This window comes from Pocillopora verrucosa, chromosome 1 (genome assembly GCF_036669915.1).
Source record: "Pocillopora verrucosa isolate sample1 chromosome 1, ASM3666991v2, whole genome shotgun sequence".
In the NCBI taxonomy this organism is placed as follows: Eukaryota; Metazoa; Cnidaria; class Anthozoa; order Scleractinia; family Pocilloporidae; genus Pocillopora; species Pocillopora verrucosa.
This window is the reverse complement of record NC_089312.1, coordinates 9,380,683-9,393,724: the sequence shown is the minus strand read 5'-3', so window position 1 is coordinate 9,393,724 and position 13,042 is coordinate 9,380,683. Positions and strand designations below refer to the sequence as shown.

Genomic DNA, 13,042 nt, shown 5'->3' with positions numbered 1-13,042 from the left:
AACAACAAAGAATCAAACATTTTTTAAGTATCTTCTGCCACCTCAAGTAATTAAGCACAAAATACATCCAATTGGTTTGGTTCACGACTATATCTGCAGTATGTAAGATTATGGGAGGCAATTATGGACCAAAATTGGATTTTGACTTTTGGTGTCACCATGGTGACAAAAGCATTTCAAGAAAAGTTCAACATGCCAAAACTCCTCTTATTTTTGACAAAATAGATGTAACGATAGCTAAAACAACATGGCCGACACACGAGGAAACTGGTCCCAAGATACCATGCGACCGCAGGAAGCTCAATGCGTCATGTAAGCGCACTCGTTACATCTCCTTCCCTTAGTTTCAGTTCAACAAACACAAAATGTAATGTTCCGAAATGTTTCTATGCCTCAAGGTTCTTATGTACTAAACAAACTGTGCATACAGGTAGGAAGACCTTACAATAAAAGGAACGACAACAAAACAAAGAGGCTAAGTCAAAAAAATTGTTCCTCAGCACTCGTAATCTTGTAGCCACAGTGGTGGGTGACGTTCACGTGTTGGACGACTAGGTGGCTCTGGAACTACTGGTGTTGGCAGAACCAATGGTTGCGGCAACGCAACTGAGCTCGTCTCAGTCTGCTCGATTAGCTCAGTCGGCTCGCTTGTTTCGGAAGGCTCCAACGTTTCAGGAGTGGCCCTTAACCATCCGCGGTTTCGACGATACTGTTTCCCATTCACCTCTACCTGATAGGAACGGTTGCCTACATCTTCAATGACCTGTCCAAGGGACCATTCTTTCTCACCTGGCAGGCGCATTCTAATGGCATCACCGTTGTCTAATTTCGGCAATTCGTGTGTGTGTTGGTCATAATAATGCTTCTGCTTCTGCTTCCTCATCTCAATCATCTTTGGTACATTAGTAATCACACGAGGCTCTAACAATGTCTTAGCTACTGGGAGACGAGTCCGTGTTCGCCTGCCGTAGAGTAGCAGAGAAGGTGAAGCATGCATTCCCTCAGTAGGTGTGTTGCGCCATTCAAGTAACGCCAACAAAGGATCTCGCTTATCTGCACGGGCTTTCATCAACAACGACTTTCAGGACTTCACGGCATTTTCAACACGACCATTACTCTGGGGATGGCGAGGGCTTGAAGTAATGTGATGAAAGTCCCATTCTTTACTGAACGACTCAAAATCTCCACTGTTGAAAGGCGGTCCGTTGTCACTAATAACTGTCACAGGGATGCCATGTCTGGCAAACCAAGTCTTTAAGACCGTAATAACACGATTGCTTGTGGTGTTACTCAAATCTTGTACCTCAAAATAACCAGAGTAGTAATCAACGGCTATCAGGAAGGCCTGCCTCTCAAGTATAAACAAATCAACCCCAACTTTCTCCCACGGTAGATTGGGCACAATATGGGGCTGTAGTGGCTCTCTACATTGTTCAGGTCGATACCTGTTACAAATACCGCATTTCGATAGGTAATCCTTGAGCTGTGCCGTGATTCCCGGCCAGTAAACAATATCACGAGCTCGACGCAGTGTCCCTTCGACCCCAATATGCAACTCGTGCAGGCTCTTTACAATGTCAGAACGCTCACCAGCAGGTATGACTAAACGATGACCCTTGTATACCAAACCATCCTCTGTAGTCAGCTCATCCCGGCTGTTCCAATACAGCTCGATCACTTGTTTCTGTCGCTTGTCATTTTCACGTGCCTGTGCTAAGGTTTCCGGCCAACCTTTACGAATAATATTGGATAGGATCTGCAACTCTTCATCCTTAGCAGTCTCCTCGCGCAGCCTCTCCAAACGAATAGGAGACACCGTCAGTTCTTCATCATGTTTGATTTGCTCTAACTCAAAGGCAAATAGTCGTTCCTTAATGGAACGGACATCACTGCTTGGGACAGTCGACTGTTCGCCCTCGAGATATGCTCGACTTAGGGTGTCAGCCAAGAACATGGTGGTGCCTTTCTTGTATTCCACTTGGATGTCATAATTCTGCAAACGGAGTCGCATTCGTTGGAGGCGCTTTGGGGAGCTGAGGATGGGTTTCTTGAATATGGTTTCCAGCGGTTTGTGGTCTGACTGGACAACTACATCACTTCTTCCAAAGATGTACTGATCAAACTTCTCACATGCAAAGACTATTGCAAGAAGCTCCTTCTCGATTTGAGCATAATTTTGTTCAGTAGGGGTCATCACACGGGAGCTGTAAGCCACTGGACACCCTTCTTGCAACAAGGCAGCTCCAAGTCCAGTCTGGGAAGCATCACACTGGATGACTACTGGTTTGCTCACATCATAGTAGGCAAGTACAGGGGCGGTTACAATCATTTCTTTAACACGGGCCAAAGCATCAGCATGGGCAGGTAACCAACACCATTCAGCATCCCTTTCAGTGAGTTTTCTCAGGACTTCTGTTTCATCTGACAAGCGTGGCAGAAACTTTGACAAATAATTCACCATGCCAAGAAATCGACGTAGAGAGTGAACATCAGTAGGGTCAGGCATTTGTACTATTGCCTCCACCTTGCACGGGTCAGGTTTGAGACCTTCCGGTGTCAAAACATGACCAATAAAGGGAACTTCTTGCTGTCTCAGCCGGGCTTTCTTCTCGTTCAGCTTCAGGTTTCTTTCACGACAGCGATTTAAGAAAGCACGTACATTTTGGTCATGGTCTGACTGCCACTCAGAAGGTGTGTTGCCGTATCCAACAATCACAAAATCATCTGCAATGACCTCTACTCCCTTAAGCCCCTCTATGTGCTCTCGCATTCTTCGCTGCCAAACTTCTGGTGCACTGTTAATGCCAAACGGCATTCGCTTCCAGCGGTAAAGCCCGAAAGGGGTGTTAAATGTGGTGAGCATACTGGATTCTTCGTGAAGTTCCACCTGCCAGAAGCCATTGCTAGCATCAAACACGCTGAACAACTTTGCTTCGTTTAGCCTAGTTGCAATTTCTTCAATTGTTGGCATTGGGAAATGTTCTCGTTTTATGGCGACATTCAGATCCCTAGGATCAAGACAAATGCGTATCTTCGTCTCCCCACTTGCTTCAGAAGGCGGCTTACTCACCACCAGCATGCTGGAAACCCAATCTGTGGGCTGATCGACCTTTGCTATGACATCATCTGCTGTCATTTCCTCCAACTTTCTCTGCACGTGCTCGGTCATGGCAACAGGTAACCGCCTTGGTGGGTGGACTACAGGCTTCACGGACTTGTCAGTTACAATACTATACTTCCCATCTAGCTTTCCAAGACCTTCAAATACGTCAGCATACTCTTCTAGTAAGGGGTCTTTACCTGTCTTCAGCACATTTATGCGTGGATCTCGGTCGCAATCAAGGATCTTTATCAGGTTCATTTCTATCATACTCTTCTTGGACAATATTGGCTCATAGCCACGACCATTGACTACACTAACTTGTATCTTGTGTGTGTGTGTCCGTTGCGGGTTGCATACAGGGTTGCTTTGCCCTCGATGGGTTGTTCATACCCATTAGCCAAGATCAGAACCGACTTCACTCGAGTATCAAGAGAGTTTAAGTCCAGGTCACCAGTCACGCCCTTGTAGACATCCAAAGGCAGTAGGTTACACTCAGCTCCCGTGTCCATCAGGAAGGCAACTTCATGGCCTGTCATACTATCAGCATCCTTCGACACGTTGAGGGTCACCACCTCACGTCCTTCACCGCTTGGGACACCTGCAGTACTCAAATAAAACTTCTCCTGGACAATAGACACCTTACTTTTTGCTGGGCACTTGGCTACAAAATGATTCTTCTTTTTACAATACGCACAGGTCTGGCCAAATGCAGGACAGTTGCGTCTTTCATGATTCCTGCCACAGAATCTGCAATTTCTGATCCTGTTGTCGTTTACTAAAGGAGTGTCATCAGACTGCTCTTTTTCTTTCTGTTTGACAGCATTCAAACCAGATTCCACGGTCATAACTTTAATTTGAGCAGCTGTGCTTTCTGCAGCGCGAGCGATATCTAAAGCTTTCTTTAAAGTCAACTTTTTCTCTTTAAGCAAATTTTCACGTACCTTGCCATTCCTGGTACCAGTTACTAAACGATCACGGAGAAGCTGCTCTGGTGTGAGTGATTCAAAATCACAGTTCCCTGCAATTTGGCGTAATTCCGTCATGTATTGATCAACCGTTTCAGACTCTCGCTGATCTCGAGTAAAGAATAGAAAACGTTCGTAAATGGTGTTCACTCTGGGTATACAGTAATCTTCGAAATGCTTTAAGACGGGCGCAATCTTCTTCTCGTCGCCTGCCGAGGCCCAAGTGAAAGTTCGAAACACTTTGTTTGCTTCTTTTCCGATAACTGCCAACAGCGTCGCTACTTAGCGCACTTCATCCTCTTTATCCAGCTTTGTAGCCAATGTGTAATTCTTCCAGGCAGCAACCCAAGTTCGCCAGTTTGATGCCGTTGAGCCATCGGTGAGCTCGAGAATGTCAGGGGTTGGAATTTGAAAATTCGCCATTGTCGCTCCTCGCTGCTTGTTTCTGGCATAAATCTTCCAGTGCTCTTGGCGTGCGGGTCCGGTGGATTCCTGACACCATGTAATGATAGCTAAAACAACATGGCCGACACACAAGGAAACTGGTCCCAAGATGCCATGCGACCGCAGGAAGCTCAATGCTTCATGTAAGCGCACTCGTTACAATAGAATTTTGTTGCATACCTGCACAGTATGTCCAATGAAAAATATTTTTAAGTCCCTCACTAGAATCAGTTTTTCAGTGACATTCTTGGTCAGCATTTTGTAGATTTTCACAATGGTGTCAAGTATCTCAGGCATCCTTAATGCTCTACACTGAATTAAAAAGAGCCTTTGAGTTTGAATCAGAATTCATCCTTGTATACATGACGAAATGACAACCACTCAATTCCATCACCACAGCAATTTGGCACATTTATTACCTCAATACTTGGGCAACAGCCTTTGTAATACCTCAAAAACATTCATGACTCTGGAACCATTTTACACACAGCTCCTCAATCAAACTCTCTATATTCATAGTGAACAAGCCACAGTTGTTGCAAATAGCTTTCAATAAAGTTCATTGCCATTCCCAGCTAAGATGACAAGTCCAAAAGGCATCGATTGGCACGATTTGATTCTCTTCGATACTTCAAATTCACCTGCACGTTAAATTTTAAAGAGTGAGATATCATTTTCTCGTTTAAACCTCAATTGGTTAGCTGCCTATTAAAAATATTGTGCGAAAATTTCAGAGTTTACCTGAAGCACATGTTAATCGAACATAACGTCTCCTCAGGAACTGCAGAAATTGTGTTTCTGATGAATTGACACCAAGGCGATATCTTTCAGCTTTTCCCAGGACATCCACTACATTTCTATTCAGAGAAGTGACATGAACTACTCAATTTTTCAGTTTTCGTTAAAAGCCGACACTGTTGGCGATGGAATCACTTCGTCCCCAACATCATCCTAGCCCTACACCGACCAACGTAGTGTGTTTACGTTTACTGCTCTGGTGGCGTTGCTCGCCCTTTTAGCTTCTATTTTGTTAATTTTCTCAAGCCTTTTTCGCTTCCATGATATACATTTCTGTAAATTTGACTGTTTCACTTGCCACTGCAGCAAAATCCATTTCGCTTTAAACAAAATACACACCGCAGGGCTGTAAAATGATAACATTAGCATCCTAGCCTCAAAAGACAACATTCCAGAATTTGGACTGAATTCTGGGATAAGGGGGTCATTGGAACAAACAACTGCTATTTTTGATTCCATGAGGATTTATGTAAAAAACAAACCACGTATTTCAAATGTAGAAAGATAGCGGGAGATTTATTCTTCAAAAATTGTTTTCGCCAAAAATGTTAAAATTTTCCTGATTTCCAACCAGAGGGCCCCCGTTTGCAAATGCGACAAAATACCACAAACTTTCTTGATTGAACACAGATTCAGTACGAGATTCACAAGTTCACTTGTCTGCCGTGGCTCTCGAGTCGAAGATTCGCGTCGAGTGACTTAAAATAATCTACCGGGATCGGGCAGGGTTAAATCGTGCCAGCTTCTTGAATGGTTGTGACAAACCCTAAAATTAACCGTCAAACGGTTTAAAGGTCTTTCAGATCTCTCTGTTTCAAGCGCTTGCCACGAACCGAATTTTATGATTACTACATAGTCCTCAACTATACTTACTCTCCCTCTTTTTTCCCAATATCCCAGCCCAGGATGCCTCCCAATCAGTTACTTTAATGGGACTTTTACAGACAGACAGGAGCCCATTACTCGGAGTGAGCAACTTCCAAACCGCATGTGTGAAACGGTGTTTTCACAAGTAGATTTATATTTAAATAAGACTTTCCTGCGGATTGGTATCGGATAGACAATGAGACCAAATCCAAAAAGTTAAGCTTATGCCGCAGGCCTGGATGTTGAGAAAGTTATGATCGTGAGATGTCTCTTTTCTGCATGCCCTCTGGAGAGAAAGTGTGCACTATATACGCTCGCAGTACGAAGTGTGGGAAAAAGGTTAGAGTCTGATCGTTGTTCTGGATTGCTGAATCCCGATGGTAAGATTTGACTGAAAAATAACGCTCCATTTTCTGCGAAAAAAAGTTGGTACTTATTCCAGGTTTCATCAAGGCGAGAGAAATCGATAAACAAGGTATCGTATTTCTTTTTTGTGGTGTATAAAGCATATCAAAGAGACAACTTTTACGGAATTAAGCAATTTGTAGATTCAAGTTTTACTGAACGTAGAACTGCCGGAATCGATCACTGATTGTTGCCATTCACTGGATATGACTTTACTAGATATGATAATCACACCGTGCGTTTGTTATGTGTCCGCCATCTTGGGCCTGAGACCGTTGCGCAATACTGTTGAAAATTTTCATTTAAAATCTGTCTAGAACCATGTCAGTCTTAAAAATGGTTCAAGCTCCTCAGAACGGTGTATCCGACAACTCCAGAACTCGATCGTTTTGTATTAACTAGTGGAAAAGACTTCTTAACTGAAAAAACTTCAATTGACCACACGAAAAGGTATGCTTCATGGTTAATGTGAACATCCTTTGTGCCGCAGTTAGATAAAAAAATGTCTTAGAGAGGGGGTCAAATTAAGATCGACCTTATAATCATAAAGAAAATAACCCAAAGCGGGGCAACAAATTACTTTTGCACACTTAACGGTGAGAGACTTTCAACTGAGGTGATTTACAGTACAGCGTCAGAGCGATTGGGAAGGGCTAACGCCCGAAACGTCAGCTTTTTTACCCTTTACGGTGGCAAATTTACGTTTTCAACTCAGTTGTTAACACTAAATTACCTGCTATACTCTCCCACCGATGCAGCACCACAGTTTCTTTAGAAACTTACCTACTTTATTCATTTGTCAAAGATAGGCTCAGATAAACGATGCCGTCATAATCATGGGTATACTGCTTTAGTCAGAGAGGATGGAGCATAACTTAAAAATCGAAAATTCTGGAGCGTAAATACGTGAAACTGCGTTTCTAGTACTTTTACAATAACGTTTTCAGGGTTGTTTTCAGTGTAAACGTCTCAAATACCGTTTCTACTACTTCTCTGTAGCTAGGTTACGTTATTGAAGGCCTGGCTACTACCTCACTCACTCAATAAGAGATAAATAAGTGTAACCAAGGAATTTGGTCCAATAACATGATCTCTTTTGTGTGAAGTTGCAGTAAGCCACCTTTTACATCTTGTAATTTAATTTTACCCGTCGACGGGAGGGAGAGGGAGAAGGGAGTAGGAGAGTTTATAGGACAGGAGCATAGTTTGGGCATGATGTTACGTTTTCAGGGGTCACGTTCAAGAGTATAATATAATAAATTTTCGATTACAATATATCTGGCCCTAATCACTGATTAGTTTTCTGCCGTTTGACCACTGACGTTAACCCTATAACGACTTTCTATTGCGAGATTGCTGAGTATGCCGCGTGTTTCGTTACGTATTAGCAAGGAGCCATGGTATACGACTCTCATTTCTGTGGAATGAATCTTATTGCCAAGTTGTTTTGGAGACTCTTCTACTTGCTATTTCACCACAGGCATAAGGCGAAGATAGACACTGCTGCAATTTCTTAGCTGACTATAAACCTTCCAGAAAAATAACGAACATTTAACTTATATGAGCTGTTCAGGTGTCCATAGCATAATGTGGTATTTATGATGATCTAAACACTAAGTTCCAGGCAAGCAAGTATAGTTCAAATTACCTCCGCCCTACCACAGTATTTTTTTTTAAAGTCGCGAAAACATTCTCCTTGTCATATTTCTCTCATCATGTTCACAACAGGAAAGCTTTTTTTTTAACATCATCTCATGTTATTTCCGTTTCTAAGACACTTTTCGCGCTAAGGAAACTAAAATTAAATTAACATGTTTGGTTTTAGTTTTACAACGACTCTGAATTCATCTGCTTTTAACTCGTTAGTTTTCACCATTGCAATGTTCTAAGGCAAGCACGTATAGTTCAAATTACCTCCACCCTACCACAGGATTTTTTTACGAATTGCGAAAACACTCTCCTCATCACATTTCCCTCACCATGTTCACAAGAGGACAGCTTTTTTAAACATCATTTCATGTTATTTCCCGTTTCCAAGACACTTTTTTGCGCAAAGGAAACTGAAATTATACATTCGAGCTTGGTTTTAGTTTTACAACCATCAGCCTCAGAACTCTGGAATCATCTATTTTTAACTCGTTGGTTTTTACCAATGTAATGTGCTGCTGACCCGTCGACGTTTCACATTTTGTGAGAGCATTCACTGGGCGTTAATTACTGAAACTATCTTGTTTTTGGCAAGGTTTTTTCGATGAAATAAAGGCAGTTTGAGAATTAAAAGAGTTTCCTTTTAAAATATATTAAAGTTCACACGGCAACCAGGGGGACAATCAGACATGGTTTGATGCTACTCTGGTCACAGGCGGCCCAAGCTCACGTCTCGAGAAAAAGCCAACGATGAATTCATGAACGCGTCACGCGTTGTGTGACTCGGTGTTAAGTTACAGGAGGAACCGTTGAAATTTTGAACACGTTATAAGGAATACTATGGGGAACGAAATATGGTCGATTTACAACGATAAATATTTCGAAATATGAATATTTTACACGTAAAATCAATAAAAACTTACTCATGCCCTGTGTATCCGTCGTAGTTTCTGGCAATTTCTGCCGTTTTAAGCTTGCTTTATCATCACTGTTATCCATGTCAAAAGACGATAATAACAGTGATGGTAAAGCAAGCTTAAAACGGCAGAAATCGCCAGAAATTACGACGGATACACAGGGCATTAGTAAGTTTTATTGATTTTACGTGTAAAATATTCATATTTCGAAATACTTATCGTTGTAAATCGACCATATTTCGTTCCCCATAGTATTCCTTATAACGTGTTCAAAATTTCAACGGTTCCTCCTGTAACTTAACACTGAGTCACACAACGCGTGACGCGTTCATGAATTCATCGTTGGCTTTATCTCGAGACGTGAGCTTGGGCCGCCTGTGCTCTGGTTTACAGATTTAATGAATGTAACCGAAGAAGTTACAATTCATAGACTCAACGTTTCGAATAAAAGCATAAAAAAGCGGTTTTCTTTTGCAAAAAAGAATATTCAGTTCTATCGGAGCACACATGCCTAACTAACCATACAATTGGGTGGGATAATTCTGAAATTATCACCACTAATCGGCGTTACCGCCAGCGCCTTTGTTTGGAGGCTTGGTATATTAACTCCGCCCACGCTCCTTTAAATCGTGACGATGGCGGTTTGCTTCCTGACGCCTATTTACTCCTCGTCAGAAAAAAAGGCCATATAAAAGGACCTCTTGTTGCAGCGTTTAGATCACCCCTGATGAAGGCACTAGACAGGAGTGTTGAAACGTTGGGTCTATGAATTGTAACTTCTTCGGTTACATTCATTAAATCTGTAAACCAGAGTAGCATCAGACCATGTCTGAATTTCCTTTTATATCTGGTAGTCTATGACATGTACATTTATGTCCCATCGTTTTTTAATGATGAAAATTTCACAATTTCTTTTGTTGAACTGATGCCGGGTCGCTCTCGCCTTCATACCAACCAAGAGTTGGTTTCTTTGTTCTTCAGTGTGGACGAGAAAACTTTCTCCCCCTTACTTTTTTGAGACTTTTAATTGCTGATAACGCTGTTTTTTTTAAAAAATAACATGCGAATGTGAAGCATCGCTAATTCGACCATCATTCACGTCGTCATTAATAAACTCACTCCCATCCATATACAAAGAAGGATAAATTTTCAGTATCTTTATGAAATGAATTCATCTTAAAACAATGTTAATGTCACAAATATGACACTAATTGAATTCTACAAGTAGTCCGGATGCAGTACGAATGTAAACTGACAGTGACATCCATTGTAAGATTGGGCCAGGTTTTAAAGGTTAGACTCGTTAACATCCGACAAAGTTTTGTAGGCCATTTATATTGGTGCAAGTGTTTCTCGCATTTTTACTGATTGCCATTTATCAAGCTACACATTTTAATGGAAGCGATTTGAGATTATTTATAGATTGGAGAATCCAAACCGCCGGCAACTACATCGTCCTTCATAATACATTTGTATTTAAATTGTGGCTGATCGAGACCCGTCCTTATCGAAATATTAGTTGCAGTCCCTTGTTTGCTTAATTCAGCCATCCGGCGAAAAAGACTGGCTGATTCTTAGAATTTGTTCGTCAGGACTGCTTCGTTGTTGGAAACTAGCCAAGGGCTGAGGAAAGTTTTAATAATTAGAAAGCATAGGGTTTAATTCAATTTTCCAAAGCAAGAGTTTACAATCTGTTGCCCAAAGACGTGTCACTTGATTCCATGAGGATGATACAAATCCAGTGTGACTGACTCTACCATATGCCAGGCGCCGAAAACATACTAAATTGAGAAAGGAAGGAATTTTTTTCAACCTTTTACCATGAAATGAAGCCATTTAACATTTTCAGAGGATGCGTTTAGCGAAAGTTATAAAACTGAGATTTACTTTATAGTGAGCATAGTTGGAAACAGGGAGACTGGTTTTCCAGTCCGCAGATTCAAAGATTTACTCGAGATCCAGGACTGCTTACGACGAGCAGTAAAAATAGTGAGATCTGATAAACCTTCAAATCGTTTGACAGTTAATGATGCGCTGTTTTCATTAAAGGGTTTAGTTTCCGCCGTTTGCCCGTCGATGGAAATGCCATTACGACTTTTTACTGCAGGGCTTCGGAATACGCCGAGTGTTTCGTTTCATGTGATCAAGGAGCTTTGGTGAATGGCTGTGACTTTTATTTCTGTGGAATGAATCCGATTGACAGGTTAAAAGTGTTCTGGGGACTCGTCTGCTAATTATTTCATCGCTGGCAAAAATCACTGATGCCAAATATTGGTGCATTTCTAAGATGTCTGAAAAATGACGACTATTTGCCTCATAACCAGCTCGAGTGTCCGTGGCCACATGACCTGGTATTTGTGACTAAATTAAGACTAGGTTCCGTGCTAGCAGATAGTTCAAATTACCTAAGTTCTACAGCAGTGTTCTCTTAAGAGCTTGGAGATGTTTCTCCTCGCCTATTTCTCTCATCAAATTCACAACGGGACAGTTTTTGTACCAACTTCTCGTGTTGTTTGCCGTTTTTAAGTCACTTTGTCGCGCTAAGGAAATTGAAATTAAACATTACAGTTTGATTAGGTTCTAAAACGATTAGCCTCATGCCTCTGGAATCATCTGTTTTTGTCGAAAATTGCCATAATGAACTCCTTAGTTATTTCCGTAAGCACAACAGCAGAAAAACAGAATTCTTTTCCTCCCAGATGACAAAATTCTTTACGACGCAGACTGCGCGAATACGTCGCACTATGGTGATATACTGAACTAGCTAGGACTAATCAGAATCAGTTTTGCACGTTGGGTCTATTTATCTATATATAAACATAACCCACGTACCAGAGTATAAACACAGATCAATAGACCAAAGTCTGAAAAGTTTCAGTTTTCTAAAAATTCATTATTTAATCTTTGGTAAGCATTAGATGATGTTGCCTTACTTTCTTTGTACAAAACAAAAGCTATATTGATGGGTTTGTGATCGCAATATCGAAAATGGCAGAAAAAAATTTCTAACGGAGGAGGAGGTGGCTTGTGAAATTGAAGATGACCCCTAATACAGTCTCAAATTACTTATTTGCGCAGCTATGTAGAGCAGTCGTGGGTGAGGGGGGTGTGTTAATCCATAAATTCAGAGGGTCTTGAATCATTTGAAAATGTCAGGAGCCCATTTTAATGGGCTCCTGAAAACATAATATTTGTATCAAAGAACTTTATCTTGAACAGTTGCATCGCGAGTTCCTATTGATTTTCAATAATAAATCCCTTCTGTCAAACCAAATTAACCAATTTTATACAAAGCACTTCCTCGAATAATCGCCCGAATGCTTACTTTAAATTTCGGCTGAGAGAAGGGACGCTTATTGGAAGGAGGGCGCTTATTAAAAAACTATTAACCTGTACTGATTCAGCTGTAGTTGAAGGTTAAAGAGTTATTGATAAAGTGGCAATAGAAACAGGTTTTCTTGGTATCTGAGACAGTGAGGAAGGAGGGGAGAGGGCGGCGGTAATTTATTTGAGGGGCGCTTAAAACGTAATAAAACTAGACCTTCTTTCGGTAGGAGTCATGTGAAGTTATAAGCTTTATCTAACAGAGCAGTTCTAAAATTTGATGTAATGATTTCTTATTCACAGGGACTTATCCCATAATCAGTTAAAGGACTTACCCTCAGAAGTCTTCAGACCGGTTTGGAGACTCATGAGACTGTAAGTACCAACCAACATAAATCTTTATTTACAGTTGCAACATCCACACGACCGAAAAAGTCTCACGCAGATATAAACTACTTGCTACTACAAAATACATAATCGGTGGAGAAAAAAAGTTTGTGGCTGGCGATAAAACTCCTTCTAATTGTTCCCCCCCTCCCCCAGCCTTTCCTTGCAAACCTCACCACCTGCCA

General features: G+C 41.4%; 1 long non-coding RNA gene and 1 pseudogene across 1 annotated transcript in view; one reads left to right on the top strand and one right to left on the bottom strand.

Annotated features, from left to right (window-relative positions):
- The window catches only part of LOC136282619 (uncharacterized), a 168,501-nt gene that overhangs the window by 63,143 nt on the left and 92,316 nt on the right, over window positions 1-13,042 (top strand). The gene's annotated exons all lie outside the window — the stretch shown is intronic.
- On the bottom strand, window positions 3,412-4,491 carry LOC131795390 (uncharacterized; annotated as a pseudogene).